Here is a 25199-nt window from a genome sequence, read left to right on the forward strand (position 1 = left end):
TGTTTTTATTGTTATTCCTGATTATGATCAGTCACTCTGAGTTTTTGATGTAGGCTAAACCTGAAAAAAGTATCCTACACCTTCCTCCTGCACTAGCTTCTGATAGAAAATACATGATGAAACTCTAGGATTTCAAAGCCTGAAAGATCTACATCACACTGTCCCTTAACCCTTTAACCCTCTGGAGGCAGGCGTTGCAGATTTGCAACATTAAAACCTACCTACCTGGTTACTCCACATACGTATTTCACGAGCATTTTTTAACTCAGAAGTACCCCTGAAGGACTTAGTTGTTCGTCCTTTTATCAAAACTTATTTTGAGCCTGAGAGGGTTAAGCGCCAAAGTTTCAACATTGTGACAAGCATCATTGCTGACTTTAACGAGCCACAGCTTCAAATACGATCCCCCCATGAAGTTACTACTTTACACCAGAAGATAGTGGAGATGTGTAACTTCAGGCTGAGCAACACTTATTGGTGTGTTTATATTGAAAGTTTCGGAGTTTTTAGGATTTGAAAACTGCCTCCTGCCGAGATGTTCCCGGTCGAGGAGAGGAAGAGAGAAGGAGACAAGCGCAGCACGAAGAGGGTGAATAGAGGGATACAACGTACAATTTCCGGCAGATCTGGTCTTTGTTGACTGATATCTTTGTCTGGTCATGACTGACTTTGATTTTGAAGCAAGAAATTCACTCATCCAGCCGGAAAGATTGACACTGCTGCAGCAACAAACCCAAACTTTGGGTTTGAAGATTGTTTCACTGTTTGGGACTCGGTGGATGCAGAAATGATGGTAAAAACACTGCTAATGTGAAAGACGTAGCGGCAATGTAAAAAATAGCTGTAAGAAAGAGGCAGATGTGTTCATTATGTATGGAAGTGGCTCCACATAATCATGAAAATATTCTTTCCCTTGGATCAACTGATCATTGTATTCAAGGGAATCTGTACAAGCCCAAATAAACTTGACAAATTTTGCTAAAAAGCATTTCTCTTGAGTGAGGCCAATTTAAAAATAAATAAATAAAACGATAATACAAAAATAACAATTCTATTCAAATTTCAAAAGATATATATATATATATATATATATATATATATATATATATATATATTTATTTATTTATATATATATATATATATATATATATATATATATATATATATATATATATATATATATAAACATTCAAAATATAATGGAAATTTCTAAGTAACCAGAAAAAATTAGGAGGAACATCTGTAAAAATTATGCATACCAATGTGGCAACCTGGTGACGTCATACTATGCAAATTATATGAGTGAGTTTGCTTTCAACACAAACTTTGGGTCCTTGTAAAGATTTTTCTCATTTACAGTTAATTTTTATCTCTAACCATTTTAAAGCTACAACCGTTTGAAATAGTCATGTTGAAATTGAATATTTTCTTAAAAAGACTGGCTCCCAAAGGGTTAAAATTCATGGACTCACCCATCTTGACCCATAACAGGGAAGGCTGTTGTTGGTTTAGCATCCAGGAATCAGCAGAGGACGTCTCGACTGGTAGAAGCTAACTATTAGCATTAGCAACTCCGCCACACAGCAGAACTCCTCCAGGCTTGTGTTATTTGCAGAGATAAAACATTCACATTGTAAAGTAAATGGAGTCAATGGTAGAGACACATTTTTGTTAGCCAATCAAATGTGAGATGTCTAAATATCAGGAAATAAGACTCCAAATTCTGCCGTCTGAAGCTCTGCTCTGATCTGGCAATCTTCTAGTTCCTGAAACAGGCGCACCAGAGCTTTTCTGGACCCAGAGTACAACTTATAAGGCATTAATTCCTACTAGAGACCACTGCTAATGTATTTATTAAGCAAGTGAACCACACCTTTAAGCTTTATTCATGTAATTTATAAAGAATTTTGTAAACTTCTGCATGACTTTACAAATAAAAGAATATTTATATTTATCACCATTTTTTACTATTATAGTTTTTAAATGATTCACGGCCTGCTGGTGGAAGTGTCCAGATCCCAATCGTCCTTTTATCTCTACAAATTTTAAGTGTAATACAAATCTTACTTAAAATAGTAAACATGTCATCTGTTTTAGCCTCAGTGAGATATTTTTGCCTTCTATTCATCATCAAGAACATTTTTAACCAAGGCGGAGAAATCTGATGAAAGGTCTAGCTATCCTTTCATTTTTTCTTCATCTTCAGGATAGTGTCTACTAAAAATCACGACTTGTCCTCACAGTTTCCAGCCTTTAATACAGTCCAAAACACGGTGGGAGGTTTGTGGGTTCCAGTGTGACAGCTTCCGCATGAGAACGAGTTTGTGTGCTGTGGGTGAGCGCATACCTCTGTTTAAAGATTTAGACGATTTTGTCGGAGCGCGGTTGCGTGTGTGAATGTGTGTGAGAAAGTGAGAATATTCCTTTGAAGCTAAAGACAAAGGCATGCCCTGTGACACAGACAGAGGAGGTTAGACAAACAGACCGAGACATGACCGGAGTCCTGTTTACTGAGATTCAGCACAGCAGAGTTCACATCCTCACAGGGTCATATGCAGCCTGTAAAGAAATCAGAAAATAAACGTGAAGATCAGAGGCGATGACGAGTGAAATGGAGACGGATGAGTGAGTAAATAGCAAGACAGGGAGCAACAAAAAACGCCCTCACAGATGCATTAAGGGAACAAGGAAAACCCAGGACACCTGAACACACCAAACAGACATTAAAGAGCATCTTTAAGGTTTATTCATAAATAAAGTGGTTTGTTTGTGTATCAACTTCATCATCTTTGTTTTTTGTGTGTGTCTTTCAAGGGATGTGGAGCATCACTAGAAAGCTATGAGTCAGAGATTTGAACGCACCCTTCAGTCCTGGAGCGGTTCAGCCGGTCTTTACATCTCCGTCTGCAGGTTTCAATGGTCCTTTTGGGTCTTTGATTAGCATTAACATCCACTTCACTTTTCCAAGAGCCTCTCAAACATCTATGGCTCAACACGTTTTGATGGGCTAAATTAGCCTAATGGGTACAGAAGAAAGGGGGACTAGCAGTTGTTTTGCTTTTTATGGCACTAATCTCAGGTTATAAAGAATAAAAAGACATTTTTTGGGTAGGTATTGAAGCCTTGAAGTGCAGTTTTTAGTTAAGTTGCAGGATAGAATTTGTTGTAAACATAATCAGCATTGGTAAGAGTACTTTAACTCTGAGAGTCCTGATTACCTGTAACAAGCAAATGAGCTTAAGTACTCAGCAGAGCCACCTGTCTGGTGGATCTGTGCACGCTTCTTGCTACAATCCAAATGGAAATTGGCGTTTGAAATGTGCCACATGATGTGCCTTTGGTGCAAGACGGGATTCAAGTGCTTCATGTATTTATTTATTTGTACAAATGTCCAATTTTGTCATGAATTTGTAAAAAATGAACAAAACTAGCAAATACATTTTAACATAAACTGTAAAATTGCTCAAAAATTAACAAAGACGTAGACGTACGATAGTTTAAGCTAATACAAAACAAGTCATATAAAGGTCAACAACTCTAAAGTCACACCTATATATTTAATGTTCATGAAAATGTTGCAGAATAATCTATCCTAATCTGACAGATTTTAGTTCTTTAGCATGCATGACGGAATAGTGTTGGTCAGTGCTTTTAGTTCATGGAAGAGAAACAGTTTCACCAGAATGTGACTTTTTTTAGACACTGAATTAACATTGAATTTTATAAAAACCCTGTGCATGACAGCAGACGCTAGTTCCGGTTTAACTCCAGAGAGCCGTGGCATTTCCTGTCCCCTTCACAGTGATGTCAACATGGAAGGTGCATGCAGTGAACTATACTTTTCCAGATCCCTTGGGAATTAGCCGAAAATTTCAGTCGATGGCGTTCATCGTATTGTCGACAGTTTTTCATCTGCTCTACAAAGCAAACGAGAAAAGGGATTCAAATTGTACATGTCCCAGTATGTGCACCACACAGCTGTGCTAACTAGTGCAAACTTGACTAAAAAGGGCATAACAAACACGCTGTATTATTGTGAAATGGTAATTGTAATTCTTTTGCTATCTGGAACTTTTTTCTACTATGCAACACATTCATTTACTCACGCACAGAAATCTGGAGCTCGAGAAATATCCATCTACGATCGATATCCATAATGGGAGTTGTTTTGGCAGCAGTGCAGCCTCTAAATAAGGCATTATCTGCCACTAAAGTCCTTCATTTCGCCAACGATTTGGTATTAATCACTAGCACTATTCCTCTGTCAGTTCGAAGCGTCTCAGACATGCTTTGTTGTTGTTATCTGGGGTCCTTATCAATAGACGTTTAATGAAACTAGCCGGCAGCGATTTAGTGACGTCATGGCCTTTCTTATGTACACAACTTGCAACCTTACCTTAAATACAAGCAAACTGCACATTTTTATCATACTCTGACTGAAAAAGATAACACTTATGTAACTGATTGAGTAGAAACACAAGTTCAGATGTGCTGCTGTTCACCTGTTTCCTAGCAGCTGTATCGCTTTACTTTATTCCATTTCAGTCGAGGGGGTGGGGAGTAGATTGATACACACACACACACACACACACACACACACACACACACACACACACACACACACACACACACACACACACACACACACACACACACACACACATGTAAACATAGACATGCCAATCAAAGCTAAATTTTACAATTAAATATCTTAATTAATCCTCTCATTTACCACATATTTTTATTAGCATAATACTAGCTGGAAATAACCAACCTAAACTTCTTACTGGAACCCGGAAATGAGCATTTTGTCATGCCCAGGGTCAGTTCTGTGAAGTTGTGTAATCGGTGTATTTTTAATTTAAAATACACCGGGAAAAATGTCCTCCACAAAAATTCAACTGTAGAATTTTGTCTTCCAAAGTTAAACACCAGAATTTCAACGTAAAAATAATCATCGTTCGACCGAGTTAAGTGGATTTTAGCCAACGAAATTCCGCCTCTCTGATCATGTTGACTCAGTCAAATGACGATTGATTTGACTTGGGTCACCAGGAGGTCACCTCATTAGTTGTTGAATTTCTGAAATTGAATTATTGCTGTTGAAATTCTGCAGGTATATTTTAGGGGAAAAAAACTCAAATACATTATTTCACGGAATAAAAATTCTGTGTCACAAATAAAGCCATATTGTGGTGAGTGTATTTCTTCCACATTTGTTTGAATTTATTTAGTTTAGATTTAATTATCTTTTTCTAATAGCCATTTTTCCTACACTTTCCACTCGTTTCTAGCTTTCAGTGCATTGAAGTTTCTCTGTACCCTCTTGTTGATTACCTCCAGGTCTTCACTCACCTGTCTTGTACTTGTTAATCATCTCAGATGCTCTCACTCACTAATCAGCCATCCCTCTATATATACTCCCTGGTTTCTTTAGGTGTATCTTCTGACTCTTATGTTCCCTTCTTGTTGTGCTCAGTAACTCCTGCCAGCTAGGTATATTTGTGTTCATTTTGCTGAATTAAAAGAAAAATATTTAAAGTTTTTGAGTTTGCATTTTTAGTCAGAAAAAGCTACTAAAACATTTCACTTCTTTGATATTTTATGATATGGACTTGTCATATCCCCAACATTCAACAGAAATGCTAAAGTAAAAAAAACATCATCAGAGTTGTATTTCTCCCTAACATCTCGACATCTCATACCTGCCCACTCAGTAAGCAGCCCTCCTCTGCTGTGATGTGCTCCTCTTTAACACCTTGGCTCAGCTCTCTGAATAATGCAGAAAGGACCAATGCTTGCTGATTCAGCACGGAGGACAGGTCAGTGGAGACACTACTTTTGAACGGTTTTGGCAGCCTCAACACATGACTGCAGAGGCCAGGCCACTCACACAAGCAGCTACGTGGATACTTTTCACACAAGCACTGTTACCTGAATGCGCATCAATGCAAACTACAGGAAGTCTCAACAATTCGGTTCTGAAAGGGAGGCCAATGCGGAAATGAAATAAATTGCAGTTCCACCCTCATCCACTGGGGGCTGATGTCAGAAGCGAGCAAATCCTCATTGACTCCCATGTTAAAAATACCAATTTCACAGCAGATATAAACATGTTTACAGCCTGGTTCCAAAACATGTTTTAGGTTTAAATGATCTAGTTTATACTCATGACAACTCTGCGGGGGGGGGGGGGGGATTTTTTTGTCACTCTTCTGTTTAAGTGTATTAAAAGCCTAAAATTGTGTATAATTAATGAGCATCAGACCCACGTGACCACAGAGCTAGCTCCATGGAAAGGCCTCAGTCTGAGCCTCTGCCTCACCTGAAAACTGTTCTGCGATTTTTAGTCTCTCAACTTAGACCATTAGTTGTAGCGTTTGTGTATTCTTTTTTGGATATTATTTGTGCAATTGTTGGACAAAATGACTTGCTGAGGCATTAATTGCACTAATAGAGCATCCAAGAAGTCTCCACTTCATTTTTTTCGGTAAGTAAAATTATATTTATGTATTTTAGGTCACTGCCGCTCTTGCATTAGCTGAGCTTAGATTTTAACATGTACTGTTTAACCATTAAATTTAAATGTAATAGGGTAAAACCCAGTGCATTTAGCATAACGCTGCATTTTAGAAAATAGGTTGAAATATAGCATGTTGGTGGAGCTGGGTTCCGACTATCGGTATGGTCCCCTTCCCGCAGCTGTCTGCTGCGCGGGCTGCCGGCTTGTGGAGCTCTCGAATGGAAACCGATGTTTTCCACCCGGTTTTTCCCAGCGGCAGCTCTGCGCATCTCAGATCGCAGCGGCGCTTGTCTGCTGCGCGGCTGCTGGCTTGTGGAGCTCTCGGGAGACCTCTGTGTTCCACCCGGTTTTAACCAGCGGTCAGCCCGGCGTATCTGTGACTCAGAAGCTCAGGTGTTGTGCAGAGTTAACTCCGGTTGTAGCTAGGTTGCTACCTCTGTTAGCTTAGCTCCCACCCCCGCATTAGCTTTGGGTTAGCTTCAGGTTAGCTTCAGTTCGATGGGTGTCGTCAGTTGATCCCAGCCTTACAGCCCCACCCTCAGCTCCACCTCTCTTCCCTTTTGTGGAATTGCCTGGGGTTGACGGAACCTGTGACACGGTCAAAATTAGCTTTGGGTTAGCTTCAGGTTAGCTTGTAGCTACATTAGCTTCAGTTCGACGGGTGTCGTCAGTTGATCCCAGCCTTACAGCCCCACCCTCAGCTCCACCTCTTTTCCCTTTTGTGGAATTGCCTGGGCTTGACGGAACCTGTGACACGGTCAAAATGGCGGTAGGGGCCACCTCCCATTTTTCCTCAAAAACGTGTTATTGGACCTATGGAAACCCGTTTTCCATTTATAAATATATATGTCGATGGCACAAATGCATAATAAATGCAGATTAAAGCTTGGTTCTAGGGTCAACCTACTTTCTCCAGCACCAATACATTATAGCACACTAGCTAGCTACAGTTGCACCTAAATAATGGCTGTTAGTTACTTGCTTATTTTGATATATTTTTAGAATAATTTCAAGTCTGTTTTTCAAAGGAAATATTTGTAAAAATTATTCTGATTGGGTGTTTTTCCATTGATTTTCATGGCACTTATTTAGTATATAAGTTATGCAGAACTTTAGTTATTTTGCATTAACAACAGAAGGAAGCCAAACACTACAGAAAAATCTAGAGTGGACAAAAAAGAGACACAGATTGACATTAAAAAGATGCAAGAAAAGTGATAAAAAGAAGGATGAAGCAAAGCAGAGAGAGATCGATGTAATGGAAATCAATCAGTGCAAGGATGGGGTAAAGGAGACAGCAGGCAGATGAGAGAAAACAGCTGAAGTTGTAACAACAAAGTGAACAAAGAGAATGATGGAGGAGTGGGACAGAATAAGGATGAGGAATGAGAGGTTCTTGTCCCTATGCAACCTCCTACACTTGTGATGGAGAACCTTTACTGAGACATCAGTATCTTCCCAGTGTGAGTGCATGGATCTCTGCAGGATGAGCAGCGCGATAAAGAGTGACTGGCATGTAAACATTCACTGTTCACTCAGGATGATAACTTTCTGTTCATAAAACAAATGTTCTGTTTGTGTGTTTAAGGCTTAAAGTCAGAATGATGTTACACTCCAGGATATTCCTCAGATATTCCAAACAGCTGCCATTCAGTCTGGCTAATGACACACACACACACACACACACACACACACACACACACACACACACACACACACACACACACACACACACACACACACACACACACACACACACACACACACACACACACACACTTTGCATATGTAAAATCTCCTGAGCTTGCCTTGCCAGCATTAACGGTTAATGAAATTGTGTGTGTGTGTGTGTGTGTGTGTGTGTGTGTGTGTGTGTGTGTGTGTGTGTGTGTGTGTGTGTGTGTGTGTGTGTGTGTGTTTGTGTGTCTTGTTAGAGAAGCAGTTGGACCCTGCTGACAGCTTCTGCAGTCTGAACAGCACACACACACACACACACACACACACACACACACACACACACACACACACACACACACACACACACACACACACACACACACACACACACACACACACACACTAGTATATTTTACAGTGCCCAGCTTCTTGTAAATCTAAATATTTTTTGAGGGCATCTGATGTCATATTGATGAAGCTCTAGAACCGACGAGACAGGTCTTCCCTGCAAATTGGAAGACAATACGTTTGAAACAGGTAGTGTATTGATTCTACCTCAATATTATCTGTAGGGGTAGGAAAAGGAGACCAGTTATGTTGCAAAAAGCTCTAGATCAATAAAAATGACTTGTTCACTCTCATTCTCTGTCATTTTATGGTGAGTTTGGTTTATTTCTGCAGGTTTTTTCACAGCTGAGTATTTGAGGTTCTGATAGCTAGCTGACTCTTGAAAGATGCACTTTAAAACCAAAGTAAGAAAAACAAACAAGGGACTAGCAGAAAAGAGCATGCAAATAAAACCCAACAGTTAAATAATAAAGGTCAATCTGTAAATACATGACAAAAAAATAACTATTTCATAGATTTTTGTTAGGGCTGCACAATATTAGAAAAACCTGCGATATGCGATAACAGTGATTAATATTGCGATAACGATATTACTTGTGATAAAGGAAAACTTAACTCATGAACAAAAATAATCAAAAACAAAGAAATAAAAAATAACAAAAAATTCATAAAAATGAGAAAAGCAAAAGATGTGAGGAAAGGGAAAAAGAAAATGAACAAGAAAAGGCAATCAGTGGATCATAAGAAAAGCAGAATCAGCAGAAAGAGCAGAACTAAGCTAACTCAGGTGTTTGCTAGCCATCAAAATTAAGTGCCGTCCGTCTCAAGGGCGACCATCTAACCTAAGAGAACCCACCCAATTGGCCAAATGGGTGAAGAGCTCTATTTGATTTGTTAAAAGAACATCATGCTTCCGTTTGATTGACAGAATGCAATATGTGTAGCAAACATGTGAGCTGACCGTTCACTGCAATATTTATCTGCTCTTTGCGATATACATATTGTGCATGCTGATATTGTGATAACGATATATTTGCGATATATTGTGCAGCCCTAATTTCTGTAGATCTTTGCTACGTTTGTTTTACGTTTGTGTTTTTTGTGGTCCTTCATTATACACAGAATAAGAGGAACTTAGCTAACATGTTTGTCAGCGCTATTGCTGATGTTGGTGGCATTACTTCCATTTATCTGAGGGCAGCAGAGGACGATGTCGCCCTCTACCCGCACCTCCTTTGTTGATCACTGTGTCCCTTGAGTGGTCCAGTGTGTACACTCCATCCCTGTTCATGGGCCTAGATCCACGTCTCCTTATCTCAATCGCATCCTTGATCCATCTTTTCAATTTCAAAAAATGGATCAAGGCGTGGATCCAGGACCACTCATGGGACCGCAGGCAGTAGACGTTGAAACATGTTAGGTGAGGTAAACACTAGCTCCTCTCTACTGTATATTGATGAACCACAAAAATGAATTTTAGTAGATCTTTTATTTTACTCATGCTTAGTGTCACTGCTCTTATCCGTCTTCACTTATGTCTATGAACAAATCAGTCCTTAACACAACTCACTGACTTTATAATTCTTTCTGTTTGGTTTAAAACTTATTTTTGCATTCTTCTTCCAGCTCTTGGAGAGTACAGACGCTTTTTTCCTCCTCTCCTTCCTATCTTATCCCAAGGCTCTTTGTCTGTCTTTGGGTGGACGGTGCTTCTGCATTTTTCTGTAAACTGGAAATTATTAAAAATGGACCTGGTCAGTTGGCCTCTCAATGCAATTGACAAGATTTTTTCAACAATGAGAACAGGAGAAGGGGCTCCCGGCTGCCCCTCTGGGACAGAACCAGCTGGGTATATCATGGACTCCTGGAAACAGTGGAACCTGATCTGCCTATCTCAACTGTCTGTAGAGGATTCTGAAGACGTCTGGATATCCGTGGTGTTGGTGTCGGGATTCCTGCTGTTTGGCCTGAGTCAAATCACTGGATCACTGATCACTGGGATGCACTTTGAAGTCCTGGTGAATGAAACTGTTATGAAATCTCATGTGAGGGATGACTTCTTTGTGTCTGAAATATGCTTTCAGCAGTTTGAAAGACGAAACACTGGGGTGTGTGTGTGTGTGTGTGTGTTTGTGTGTGTGTGTGTTTCTGGCTTACCGGAAAATGAATGAGTTTCGAGGAATATTGGCTCAGTCCCGGAGCTCAGGGATGGATTACACCGCGCTGTGAACGCACAAACTCATATAATTGTCGAGATGAGTTGTAAGCTTGGAACTTTGGCTGAGACTTGGTGACTCGCACAGCTTCACTTCACTGTGCTCAACTTTTGCAGTGTTTTTTTAAAGCATGTGGTGACTAATAGCTGCAAGAAGGATGCTGCTGCTCTCCAAAAACATCAGTTCCTCTCAGCAGTTTGCTGAAGCTCTGACAAACCAAAGGCTTCCAGGAGATTACCCCAGCTGATTTCACTAACAAACAAATATGTTAAGATAACATATTTAAACAATTAATAAAGTGATGTTGGTTTAACTACGTAGGTCATTTCTGATGCGTCATTCTATGATGCAACCACGAAGTCTCTTAAGTCTGGATAAACGAAAAGGAGCAGACCCTGAGCTCAAAGTGGACAAGCAATGATGCATTATTCACTCCGCTGAACTGTTAGAAGGGTAAAGACGTTTCAGATGATTCAAGTTAAAGCACTGACCTTGACCTACAGTAAGAGTTTAGAAGGAACCTGCAGTAAGTCAGATGATGCTGTTCTGTCCAAAACTCAAAATTACCCATCCATCCATTTTCTATATCTGCTTGTTCATGCAGGGTTGTGGGGAGCTGGTGCCTATCACCAGCAGTCTCTGGAACAACAGGCGGGGTACACCCTGGATAGGTTGCCAGTCCATCGCAGGGCAACAAAGAGATGCACAGGACAAACAACCAAGCACGCACACACTCACAACTAAAGACAACTCAGAGAGGCTAATCAGCCTGACAGTCACATTTTTGGACCGTGGGAGGAAGCCGGAGAACCCGAAGAGAACCCACGCATGCACAGAGAAAACATACTAACGTTTTGCACAAAGATCCCAGGCTGGGATTTCAACCTAAGGCCTTCTTGTTGCAAGGCAACAGCGCTAACCACTGCGCCACTGTGCAGCCCCTCAAAATGATCATTTCAACACATTCTCACAATTCTTTATCCTTCAGCTTTATTTAATCATATGATTTCTAGATTAAAGCAAATTATTTCAACTGATTTGATCACTGGGATGTACTTTGAAGTCCTGGTGAATGAAACTGTTATGAAATCTCATGTGAGGGATGACTTCTTTGTGTCTGAAATATGCTTTTAACAGTTTGAAAGACGAAACACTGGGGTGTGTGTGTGTGTGTGTGTGTGTGTGTGTGTGTGTGTGTGTGTGTGTGTGTGTGTGTGTGTGCGTGCCCTAAGCCCCAGCTGGATTTGCACAAGTTTATCAAAAATCAGACCTGATTCCTCTAAGGACTTCTTGGACACTATTTGCTGGAATCATGTGTGTGTGTTTGCTTGGAGCAATGTGTGTTACGCGGAGCAGATGCTGTTGTTTTGACAGCCATCCTGCTCCCAGTCTGTCTGCCTCACATCAGCCGTATGAGTCCGTGAGCGTGCATTTGTATACATTTGTCTCAGGAAGCATGAGCCCAAGCTGAGTTGCGTGCGTGTGTGTGTGCGTGCGTGTGTGCGTGCGTGCGTGTGTGTGTGTGGTTATGATGGAGGGTTAAGCAGCGGTCTGACTGTCAAGTGTGTTTCTGACCTTCTTTCCACCACTGGGATCACTTATCCAGCTTCAGGCTCCACAGAAGCACATCACACTATCCTCTTGCCATTTCCTTTCTCCTATTTTAAAAATCTTTTTTCTGAAGTAACTTTGTCTTTTTGCTGCAGTGTCTCATTTTCCTATTTTGATAACCATCTATATCAACAATTCCTCTCCTTCATCCCCTCCATCTCTGCTCTGTATTCACTCACTCCACTGTTCTCTCTATCCTTTTGCTGCCTCTCAGCTTCTCACATCCCCAGATTCAGCAAAGTAGCAATGAAATAAAAAACTGCAGTGAGGAAGCTAATAAAGACAAGAGGAGTTGGGGGAGACAGCAGCAGAAATGCTGAAATGCACAAATGACGAATCAGTTGGGGGGGAGTGGGGGGGGGGGGGGGTATGAGAGAAATGCTGACAGTTGGAGAAGAAAGATAAGTGTTTGATGGGAAAAAGTCTTATTTGTGTTAGGACACTACTGTTGGAGTAACAATGACATAGATCTCACCGTGCACACACACGCACGCACGCACACACACACACACACACGTAATATAAAACATACAGTGTTTATCTCCTCCTTCAGTAGGAACAACTCTCAGAGAGGAGGGGAAGTAGCTCCTGTTCTCATCTTTCTGTCTCGTCTGACATGTGTCACATTTTCACCCCAACTTAACCCCTGTCTGCAGATTCCTATCAGAATCCTGACTTTCCGGGGATGTGAATGTTGTACTTGAAACTTTCTGGGTATATTCAAAACCTTTGAAAGCTTTGTTCCCTTTGTGCCCTTCTCTTGAGAAAATATCCTAACTGCTCACTCGCGCTTCACTCTCAAAAGGAAGCCATCAAAAATCCGTCACACACCCAAAACGACTTGATGGCTATAAAATCTGCTGGAGATTTCAGCTTTAGAATTCCTTACTATTTTGAGGGCAAATGTTTATTATCATTTTAATAGCTATGTAAAATAGGGCTTGCTATCAGGCTTTTTTCTTCTTTTTGTCTGATTGGATTGAGAAAACAATTTTAGTGAGAATCCTAAATTATAGGGCTGGGAGTAAACGATTATTTTTAAAACAATTATTCTGACGATTATTTTATCGAATAGTCGACCGTTCTAATGACTATTTAGACAATTAATCTAATGATTATTTTTCTATTGCACAGTTAATAAAAAACAAATTTTTTTTAATAAATTCCTCAAAAAATTGATAAATTGTTACTGTAAGAGAATAAACACTACAGGCCTTCCATTTTTTATAACACTGCTTTTATTGTGTTGCGGTTGGTTATGTTCTGGTGACGTGTAGAACTTGGGAGTGCAGGCTGCTGCCTGAGTGGTGGTTGGAGACGGAGTGTCTCCATGCTGCTTTGTTTTGGTCAGTAATGTGCGTGAGGCGATTGGTGTTACGACTCTTCCTGGGGAGTTTGGCTCGTGTGCAAAAAGGAAGGGACGACGACACGGGATTTAAAAGTTTAAATGATGATCAGGTTTATTTACAACTGCAAAAAAAAAAACATAAATCTTTCCATCCACAGGTTGGGAATAATAAAACTAATTTTGCCTGTGGGGAATTAAAACAAAAGTACAAATAAGTAGCGATGTCCCACTGGGCAAAGATTACAGGGTTCTGGACCAAAATAAGGATCTCCAAAGGTCCAAACTCTAAACTGGGTGGTTAAACCAAACTCAAGGTGATATTTTAAACTAAACTGAAAACCCGCAACACTCTAAAGGTAAAAAAGGGAGATCTGCACCACAAAAAAGATGAACTATAAACCAAAACGTAACAGCTTATCCAAACGCAAGAAGCAGTTAGCGAAAATGCTAACAGTAGCTTTACCAACGTTAAGTTCAAGTTACCAAGTTTAAATAAACCAAAAACACCCAGCAGCAAACAGACCAGCACAGAGGAGAGACTGCTACCACCAAAACAGCTCTCCTAATGTCTGAAAGAAGCTCCATTATGAAGGGAGAAACACTCCCGGTGATTTTCTGCATCTGCGAGAGCCTGAGTTGGTGTGTGAGGTTGAGAGGTTCCAACTAGATATAGTCGGACTCACCTCAATGCATGGCTCTGGCTCTGGGACCAGTTTCCTTGAGAGGGGTTGGACTTTCTACCACTCTGGACTTACCCCCACTGAGAGGCGCCGAGCAGGGGTGGGCATACTAGTTGCCCCCCATCTTGGTGCCTGTACGTTGGGGTTTACCCCAGTGAATGAGAGGGTAGCCTCCCTCCGCCTATGTGTGGGGGGGACAGGTTCTGACTCTGGTCTGTGCTTATGCACCAAACTACAGTTCAGACTACCCACCCTATTTGGAGACGTTGGAGGGGGTGCTGGAAAGCGCTCCTTCCGGTGACTCCCTCGTTCTGCTGGGGGACTTTAACACTCACGTGGGCAACGACAGTGAGACCTGGAGAGGTGTGGTTGGGAGGAATGGGCCCCCGATCTGAATTTGAGTGGTGTTTTGTTATTGGACTTCTGTGCTAGTCATGGATTGTCCATAATGAACACCATGTTCAGACATAAAGGTGTCCATATGTGCTCTTGGCACCAGGATACCTTAGGCCGCAGCTCGATGATCGACTTTGTTGTTGTTTCATCTGACCTGTGGCCGCATGTCTTGGACACTCGGGTGAAGAGAGGGGCGGAGCTGTCAACTGACCACTACGTGGTGGTGAGTTGGCTCAGATGGTGGGGGAGGATGCCAGTCAGACCAGGCAGGCCCAAACGTATCGCGAGGGTCTGCTGGGATCATCTGGCAGTCTCCTGTCAGAAGGAGCTTCAGTTCCCACCTCTGACAGAACTTCCAAAATGTTCCGGGGGAGGCGGGGGACATTGAGTCTGAATGGACCCTGTTCCGTGCCTCCATTGTTGAGGAGGTCGACGGGAGCTGTGGTCGCAGGATCGTCGGTGCCTGTCGTGGTGGCAACCCCCGAACCCACTGGTGGACACCGGCGGTTAGGGATGCTGTCAAGCTGAAGAAAGAGTCCTATCAGGTCTTTTTGGCCTGTGGGACTCCAGAGGCAGTTGATGGGTACCGGCAGTCCAAGCGGAACGTGGCTCGGGTGGTCGCCAAGGCAAAAACCCGGGCATGGGAGGAGTTCGGTGAGACCATGGAGCAAGAATTCCGTACGGCTTCGGGGAGATTCTGGTCCACCATCCGGCGCCTCAGGGGGGGGGAAGCAGTGCGCTACCAACACTATCTATAGTGGGGACGGTGTGCTGCTGACCTCTACTCAGGACGTTGTGGATTGGTGGGCAGAATACTTTGAAGACCTCCTCAATCCCACTGACACATCTTCCAGTGAGGAAGCAGAGTCTGGGGACTTTGGGTTGGCCTCTCAAATCTCTGGTGCTGAGGTCACAGAGGTGGTTAAAAAGCTCCTCTGTGGCAAGGCTCCAGGGGTGGATGAGATCCGCCCGGAGTTCCTTAAGGCTGGATGTTGTGGGGCTGTGTTGGCTGACGCGGCTCTGCAATATCGTGTGGACATCGGGGGCAGTCCCACTGAACTGGCAGACCGGGGTGGTGGTTCACTTATTTAAAAAGGGGGGCCGCGGGGTGTGTTCCAACTACAGGGGGATCACAGACCTCAGCCTTCCTGGTATATATATATAATATATATATATATATATATATATATATATATATATATATATATATATATATATAGCGAGAGAGAGAGAGAGAAAGAGAGAGAGAGAGAGAGAGAGAGAGAGAGAGAGAGAGAGAGAGAGAGACCCAACCAATACTCCAAATACTCACAACTATATATAGTATATAGTAGTATTGGTTGGGTCCTTATTAGGTAGGCTTGAATAGGTTAAACTTCAGCCTATAGCTTATAGCCTCATGAATTTTATCTTGAGAGGCGCTATAGAATTGATATTTACTTCTTTTTCTTCTTCCTATATGTCATAAACAAGTGTATTGGCTCTTTTACACAAGGAATCAGGAATTGTTTTTGTCATAATTTCTTTCTTTTTTCACTTATTTTTCTTTCCCTCTGATAGTGCCCTGTGCAATTTTATGACCAAATATATAAATAAATATATAAATGAATAAAATCAATGTTATTTCTAAATTGTCTTAAATAACTGAGATCTCAATTTCAGTCAAACTAATTTAGATTATCATTTTTGCCATCATCAAGCAGCCTGGACAGGCATAATGCAATAGCAAAAGATTCTCACACGAGAGCTGGTCTTATTCTAGTTTCCCCGTTTGTGACATCACAAATAGCGACTTTGTGAAACAACTTGTTTTAGGCACTTATTACCTTAGTATGACCGAAAACAATGTGGATGTTTTCTTTTTTGTTTTTACATTTGGAGTGTTTATCGAGGCAGTAGAGACCCACAAAAGGTTGCAACCCTTGTGCCACATTACCACCACGGTCTGACCACTTATAAAAGACCTAAAGCTCCCTGATGCCGCCATGGCGTTGAGGCAAATTGATGGCATTGTTTTGTAAAAATGGCTATAGATATAGGTCACCTTTCTGTAAATGCTTCTCCCCTCACTGAGGTCGTGTGATTCTTGGTCTGCCATTATGCATGTTGTTTCCCTGCTCCAGCACACCTGACACAATGGTTCTATTACCTGTTATTACCTGTTCAGCATGTCCTCAAGTTGTGCACAAGTCTGTTAATCACTCATTGATTCAAGTCAGACGTGTTGGAGCAGAGAAGCAGGTAAAATATGCAGGATGTAGCAGCCCCAAGGACAAAGATTGGGCATCACAAATTTAGAGATTTTCGACAGTGACACACACACACACACTCAAAGAAAGAGAGAAAGACACTTGCTAACAAAAGTTTAACTTTAATCAAAGTTGGAGCTTTTTTAATGCAGCTGAATATCTACACCTCTATGCTACACGTTGCCATAGAACCCTGATTTTGCTTTTTAAGGAGGTTGTGTGATTAAAAATAAATCTAAATAGAACAAGAATAACTGAAGTTAATTATATAAAGGATGTGTTAATCAGCTGAGCTCTCTATATAATCTAAAAAAGTTAACCTTAACATAACTCAACAGTTAAACAAATGTAGAGACAGCCAATCAGAAAACAATGACACATTTAGTTCTTTCACACACACTTCCTACAGCATGACTGATCTTATCATCTCATTATAACTTCCAAACATCTGCACAATAGATCCTTTAAATTTCTCCTAACAATGCCCTCGGAGAGGTTGTTTCAAAGTGGCACCCTGCCTGAGGGAATGTGATGTAATTAAGACACCAGGGAGGGGCAACAACATTTGTGATGCTGCACACACGTTGCTTGTTTGTATCAGTAGAAAAACTATTGAAGCTTTTCTGACAGCTCAGAGTGATCAAACGCCCCATCAAGGGAATTTGGGAACTTTTTTCTGGGTTCTATAGTTTGTTGAAAGAATTTAACTTTCAGTCAGCATCTTGGATCTCTATGAGCAGGAACCATGAAGTGGAAGCATTAATCATATCTGAAATGATTCAGCCCAATTTGGGAAAATGAGTCAACAGAAATGAGCAAGAAGACAAATTAACCTTGTTTATTGATTCTGCTTTGTGTCCACACACACACACACACACACACACACACACACACACACACACACGCACGCACGCACGCACGCACGCACGCACGCACGCACGCACACACACACACACACACACACACACACACACACATCTGAAGCACATAGTATTGCTTTATTATCTTTCCTTTGAGTTTTTGTTATTTTTAGGGATTCCTCTCTTCCACCTCGATGCTCCTCTTATCCATCATTTGGATTTATTCTGTATTTGCTGCTTATTCAGCACAGCCCTCCTCATTTTCTCTGTGTTGATGCCATGCACTCTTTCCCTACATAATTTTTTCCACACCTCTACTCCACCTCTTTTCAGATCCATCTCACTCTGTTTCTGTTGTCTCATTTCATCCCTCTACCTGCTCTAGTCTGTCATCAGCTCTTTGCTTTAGCTGCTTGTCAGCTGTTTTTGTGAAACTCATACATTGGAGCCTAGGATCTCTCTCCCCCTGCACTTAATGTTGCAGCTCTTTTATTAATCTGGTTTCTTCATTAATCCTTCACTGCCATCTACATCAACCTTTTTTAGGAGTATATTTTTGTCTGTTCGTCAATAAAAATTTCCCTCGTGCACTCTAACTATGGTGGCTGCTGCTATTCTCTTATCCTGTGTTAGGGGGCATTTTTTGCGTCTTTTCCTTCCTTCCTTCCTTTCTGTCACATTTTCCTGCTTCAGTGTGAACTGCATCCACTGGCGTTCAGATAACTCGGCCACACTCTACAAAACGAAACATCTGTCTTTCTCACACTCTCTAGTCCACTCTAACTCTCCTCTGCTGTGGCCCAAACTCGGCTCATTTTCAGAAGTGCTTTATTGGCTTGTAAAGTGAGTTATTATTGCCAAAGGAAGACAATACGCATTAGCAGAGATAAGTGAGTCTGCACAATCCAAAGCGAGTTTGCAAATAAACATTTTTTTCGCTTGAAAATCCGGGATGCTGTTTCTCGGAGCTACGATGAGAAGGATCTGGTTTATCTGTTTTCATGATGCAAAGAGGTGTGTTGGTTTTACATGCAGATCTGTGCACAAGTTTGAGCAACATTTTGTGGTTATTTATGAATTATCTCTTAGATGGTTTTTGTTAGCACCAGTCATTTTTGTTTAGATTGCTGTCTGATGAATTTTTGTAGATTTAATTGTTTAAATAATTTGAAGGTTTGAATGGCGTTTGTTTTACAGCTGAACTTCTTTAATTTTCACCCCTGTTGCTTGTATAGGCTTTTATTGGATCATGTTCAGCATCAGCAGGAAAAAGCTGTCATATTCTGTGTCCCTGTGGTCCCCAGCCCCCTCCTGGTTCCTCTCACGTGTCCCCTAATCTCCTGTGCCCCCCTTCTGGTCCCCAGCTTCTTCAGGTTTCCCTTTAGTCACTTCACTTATCATTAGTTTATTTATATTTAGTCTTTGTTCTACAGTGTTTAAAGTTCAGGTTATTTTAGTAGCTTTGGTTTGGGATTTAGATTTGGTTTTCTCCCCTGCTTATTTCTGCTTCTTCCCTCAGTTCATTAGTTTCACCTGTGCCCAATTCCCCACGCACCTGCTCCTTGTCTCCTATCACCCAGCCCTGTGTATAAAACCCTGTCTTGTCTCTCAGTGTGTGTTGGTCCATTGTCGTTGTCAGTGTTGTTCTGTTTCCTCCTCGTGAAAATCTAGGTTTTGCTCATTAAAGAGCTTTTTGTTTTTGTCAGTCGGGTTAGGCTTGGCTTCCTGCCCTTTTTGGATTTTTTTTAATTTTGGACTCTCTTCCTAAATAAAGGATTTTACTTTGATTTAGCTCCTGCCTTGTGTCATTCTGGGTTTCTGCATCTTGGGTCCTAACCTCCTCCTGGCTCAAACGTGACAGAAGCATTATAAATAAAAATGGAATGAATGAACTACAATGAAAAAGCCAATTCCCTAATGTAAAATCAGCTGTGTTTTGGTCTGCCTGCTCTTCACATCTGTTGCCTTTCTTTTATTTGATAATTTTTAAAGGTTAAATAAGACAGAAGGTGGTATGCAGAAACTCTGAACTGTAAGAAAATGTTTGTGAAAAAACAGAGGCTGTTTTGGTCATTTTTTGCATACAAGACTCATATTCAGTGCAAATTTTATATTAGAATAATTGAAACAAGAGTAAAACACCAACAAAAAGCCAGTGATTTAAAATTAGATGAATGTTTTAGTATAATTTTATTCTTTTGTGTGTATCCTGTACAAAATAAGAGACATTTTGCATTAAAAATGCAGTTCTACCTTTACTGGGGAGTCCCACCGGGCTTCATTCTCAGTTTTCTTTTCTCCTGGTATATATACTGCCCCTTTGTTTGATTGTTAAAAATAAATATAACCTCCAATATCACCGTTATGCAGATGATTGTCAAGTATACATTCCTCTTGGCTCTCACAGCTCACACTCACAAATAAATTGGTATGGCACAATCAACTCGGTTTTCAATTTTTCAAAACCATCAAAAAAAAAAAGGAAAATGCAAATTCTATTGTAAACATCTGTAGTCCCTGTGCTTTTCTTGAATTTTAAATAACGCAATGAACATGAATCATGTCATCCATTTTCATTAGTTTAACTGGTTATTTATGTTGTCATTTTTAAAAATACATATGGGATTAATGTTGAAACTAAATAAATACAATATAAATCATCCTATCTGGTACTTTGAATCTCCACTGGTAACTTTCTTTTGACCTTGACTTGAGTTTAATTTATTTAATTTACCGCATGTTTCACATTCCTAATGACCCATACAAGTACTTAATGTGTTGATATTTTGCCCACCTTGTGTAATTTATTACAGCGGACAACTCATTAGGAATGCTAAAAGCTAAAGAAAAAGAAAAACGCCTGCTTGTAGGAAATTATCATTTTCCGCACTGTAGCTCCAACCTAATTCAAAACCTGAATTTATATTCATAAACAGAGCCCAACATGTATTTTAAAAACTAGATAATAATAATGATGATATTACTATGACTATTACTACTCCTAATAATAATAATAATATTATTATTATTACTAATATTAACTATATTATTATTAATAACAACAACAACAACAATAATAATAGTAATAATGTATTCATAAGAAAATTAAAATCTGATAATAACAATTTAGTGAAAACTTATGTTTTCAAACTGTTAGAAAATGCTAAATACTACATATCTTTTAAAAATGAGGTCATGAGATTAAGAAGCTAAGTTATGTTCAGACTGCTCTGAGAGTTGTGAGTGAGTAAAGGAAGTGGTGATTCTACCCCCCCCACCCCCACCCCCCCACCCCCACCCCCCGGCTCCAGCTCACCCCCACCCCTTGGTTCCAGCTCTGATCAGATGTGATCAGATAATCTCCTTAGGTTTGATACTATACTTGGTTCTGCTCTCCCTTTCCAGAAATTTCTTATCTCCCCTCTCCACTCTTCAATCATTCCTGCTTTTGCCCATCTTCCCTTTTATACTCTCTCCATTTGGCTTGCCGTTGGTCTCGCTCCATCTCTTTGGAAGCTGACAAGGCAAAAAAATGGAGGGATGGGTCTTTTAACTTGGCATATCTCTCTCCAAACGCCTTTTCCCTCTCATCCTCTGTGGCCTTCAGCTCCTTTCGGTTCTCTTTTTTCCTCCTAAAATTGGAGCACCATCTCACTCATTCCACTCACTTTCCAAAGCCACATTTTGCTTTTTTTGTTGCATGCAAACCTCCCACTTCTCCCCTCAGCACTCTATCCAATTGGTTACCACCCTGTTTCCTCTGGAAGGAGACGGTGTCTGCCAAATATTTGCAGGTGGGGTAACCTGTACTGATTCAAAGTGCATGTGGGTGATGACAACTAGGGGATTCCCTTAAAAGGGAGGTCCTGGAATGTGCTCGCACTGGAGATGGGTGGGCACTCTAGTTTGTTGGGCGTGTTGAACGTGAGTCATGAATTCCACTAACCTCTGACATTTCTACTCGGTGTAAGTCCTGCTGTCTAAAGCTGTGACACAAAAGAAAAACACTGGATCACATCACTGCTATAAATCAGCCCATCAGAGTGGGCGTGATGAAGTGATGGGGTGAGCAGGTTCACAGTCACATTCTCATGCACAGGAAAGATCTGTGTTTTTCTACTGTGTTCCTAAAGAATGGGACTAAAGGACGTATACGTGTCTATCTTTCATGTTTGGGTGATGAAAGGGAAAAACATCAAAACATTTGCAAATGAGTTTGTTGTTACTTTTGCTTGTAAACAGAGGAGGAACATGGAAACTCATAAACCTTAAAACAATTGTTTTAGTCTGAAAAAAACAATTCCTTAACCTTCTATAACAACAATAACAAGAATAAAAATACAACCAAAAATGATGCAATCTCTTGTCAGAGTTTAGGCTTAGGTCTTAAATGAGGAGAAACGGCACCATATCTGTTAATAAAAAAAAAATTACAATATCACAAAAAAATCACTTAATATGTTAGTATTCAAAGTGTGTGTTAATGTCTCTCAGCTGTAGCCACATGCAAGCATCTGTAGGGAATCGACTTCTAAAACTCTCAGGCCACTTTTTGCATTTTTTTTTTGGCCGTCCTAGACAAACGTCCTGTCGTGGACAGAGTTGTGACAAAACACAGGGAACATAATTTTCGTCCAGCAACAGCTTATTGAGCTTCACAACAAAATTCAGCCTCCACCATTCTTAGAGCAGTGTCAGAAAACCCACGACTCTGGTCTTCTGTCAACCAATGAAAATACACCCTGGGAGTGACGCGACAAACAAGCGATGAGTGTAAAATGCGAGAGTAGCATTAGCAACATTAGCAACAATGGAGGCTGCACACAACAACATGTGGACTACTCTTTTTTTAGAGTTCGGTTTGGAGGTTAATAACAGAAGCGTTAACAATGGCGAGTTTTTCTCTTTGCATCGTTGTTGTCCTGGGCATCTGTTGGCTTTTAGTGACGTATGCTTGTAATGTAGCGTGTCCTGCCAGAGCGAGACGCCGTGCCGTGTTCCACCATGTTAACATGTTTTAATTGCTGTGTATTAATAACTGATATTGCAAACACATTTTTATGTGCTAAAACGCACATTCTTTCCTTACTGGTGAACAATTTTTAATAAGCATGTAGATAAAGGTGCTTCAAGTGAGTCGACTGCTGTTTGGTCGAAGTGTGTGGGTTTGCAAAAAACACTGGAGCTAAACTTGCACTTCTGTGCCTCTGTGTGACAATCCTATTCATTTATTTTTATTTGACTTATGTTTGCTCACAGATCCGGTTTGTAGAAACAACATTTGATTAAAAGAAGGTAAAAACTGAGCTTTCGGAGTTATCAAAATATTAGCTTCATCTAAACCTTCAACTTGCATTTTGGATCCAATCCCAACCAAATTATTTAAAGAAGCATTTCCTTTGGTTACTGCCCCCATTCTAGATATAATCAATCTATCCATAGTAAATTGATATGTACCACAGGATTTTAAGGTTGTTGTAATCAAACCTTCACTTAAGAAGCCTTCTCTGGATCCAGATGACCCAATGAATTATAGACCAATATCTAACCTTCCATTTTTATCCAAAGTCCTGGAGAAAATAGTGGCCATCCAAGTATGTGAGCATTTAAACACTTATGCTCTGTTTGAGGAATTTCAGTCTGGTTTTAGAGAGTATCACAGCACTGAAACTGTGTTAGTGAGAGTTAAAAATGATATTCTCATGGCCTTAGATAAGAATCTTGTGTCTGTTCTAGTCTTGTTAGATCTCAGTGCTGCCTTTGACGCAGTTGATCACAATGTTCTTTTAGAAAGACTTGAACATGTTGTAGGGATCAAAGGAACAGCGTTAGGCTGTTTTAAATCCTACCTGTCTGACAGATTTAATTTTGTAAATGTACATGACAAATCTTCTTCATACTCCAGGGTTACTTGCGGAGTACCACAGGGTTCAGTGCTTGGACCAATTCTTTTTACTATATATATGCTCCCAATTGGTAAAATCATTAGACAGCATGGGATAAACTTCCACTGTTATGCTGACGATACTCAGTTATATTTATCAATTAACCCTGATGAACCTAATCGGTTGGGTAGATTACAGGCTTGTCTTGAGGACATAAAAAATTGGATGACTCTAAACTTTTTTCTTTTAAATCAAGACAAGACGGAAGTTCTCATCTTTGGACCAGAAATCCAGAAAAGGAAATTGCTTAGTCAATCACCTGACCTGAATGGCATTACATTAATCTCCGTGAACAAAGTAAGGAACCTTGGTGTTATCTTTCACCATGACCTGTCATTCAAATCCCAGGTTAAACAGGTTTGTAGGATTTCCTTTTTCCACCTTCGGAACATTGTTAAGATTAGAAGCATCCTTTCCAGGAGTGATGCTGAAAAACTAGTTCATTCATTTATTACATCAAGACTGGATTACTGTAATTCATTACTCTCAGGAAGTCCACAGAATGTAGTTAAAAGTCTTCAGCTTGTCCAAAATGATGCAGCTACAGTTCTGATGAGAATTAAAAAGAGAGATCATATCTCTCCTGTCTTAGCTTCCCTACATTGGCTACCTGTTAAATTCAGAATAGATTTTAAGATCCTTCTTCTCACATATAAAGCTCTTAACAATCAAGCTCCATCAAACATCAGTGATCTGATTGTTCCATACGTTCCTAACCGAGCACTTCGCTCTCAGACTGCAGGTTTACTGGTGGTTCCCAGAATATCTAAAATTAGGATGGGAGGCAGATCTTTTAGTTATCAGGCTCCTCTCCTGTGGAACCAGCTCCCAGCTATAGTCCGTGAGGCAGACACCTTGTCTACTTTAAAGACTAGGCTTAAAACATTTTTATTTGATAGGGCCTATGGTTGAAATCTGATGTTAGCCTAAATCTGGACAAGTGGGGGAGTAGAGGGAGGTGGAGTGTACAGTCGGTAAAAACGGCTCTCCCTTGCCCTGCCTCCAACATGCCGCCATCTAAATAGGATAGATTATCCAGAGTTATCTCTGTAGTTATGCTGCTATAGGCTTAGACTGCTGGAGGATACACTGACCACTTTTCACACTCTACTACTTTCTTCTACAATCTGCTCTTTAACTGCATTATTTCCTGCAATGTCAGCTGTTAACTTTATTTTCTCTCTAAGTGTTTTTCTCCCCAGAAGAAGCTACAACGATGTTCTGCTGAGTTGTGGTAGCTTCATTGAGGGGGCCATTGTCTAGCACACTGCTGCTAACCACTTAAACATTCTCCCTCTCCTGATAACTTTTTGCTTTCCTTGACGTTGGATGTGCTACAACTAGTT

General features: G+C 40.6%; 1 protein-coding gene and 1 long non-coding RNA gene across 2 annotated transcripts in view; one reads left to right on the forward strand and one right to left on the reverse strand.

Moving 5' to 3' along the window:
• The window catches only part of pdgfd (platelet derived growth factor d), an 89479-nt gene that overhangs the window by 60539 nt on the left and 3741 nt on the right, over positions 1-25199 (reverse strand). The window lies entirely within an intron of this gene.
• Positions 5455-25199, forward strand: part of LOC129163836 (uncharacterized) — a 28275-nt gene continuing 8530 nt past the window's right edge. The window contains exons 1-2 of the long non-coding RNA XR_008563632.2: positions 5455-5496; positions 5718-5822. This is a non-coding gene — a long non-coding RNA (uncharacterized lncRNA). The remainder of the gene's footprint in view (positions 5497-5717; positions 5823-25199) is intronic.

The sequence above is a fragment of the Nothobranchius furzeri genome, chromosome 13 (assembly GCF_043380555.1).
Source record: "Nothobranchius furzeri strain GRZ-AD chromosome 13, NfurGRZ-RIMD1, whole genome shotgun sequence".
NCBI classification, from domain to species: Eukaryota; Metazoa; Chordata; class Actinopteri; order Cyprinodontiformes; family Nothobranchiidae; genus Nothobranchius; species Nothobranchius furzeri.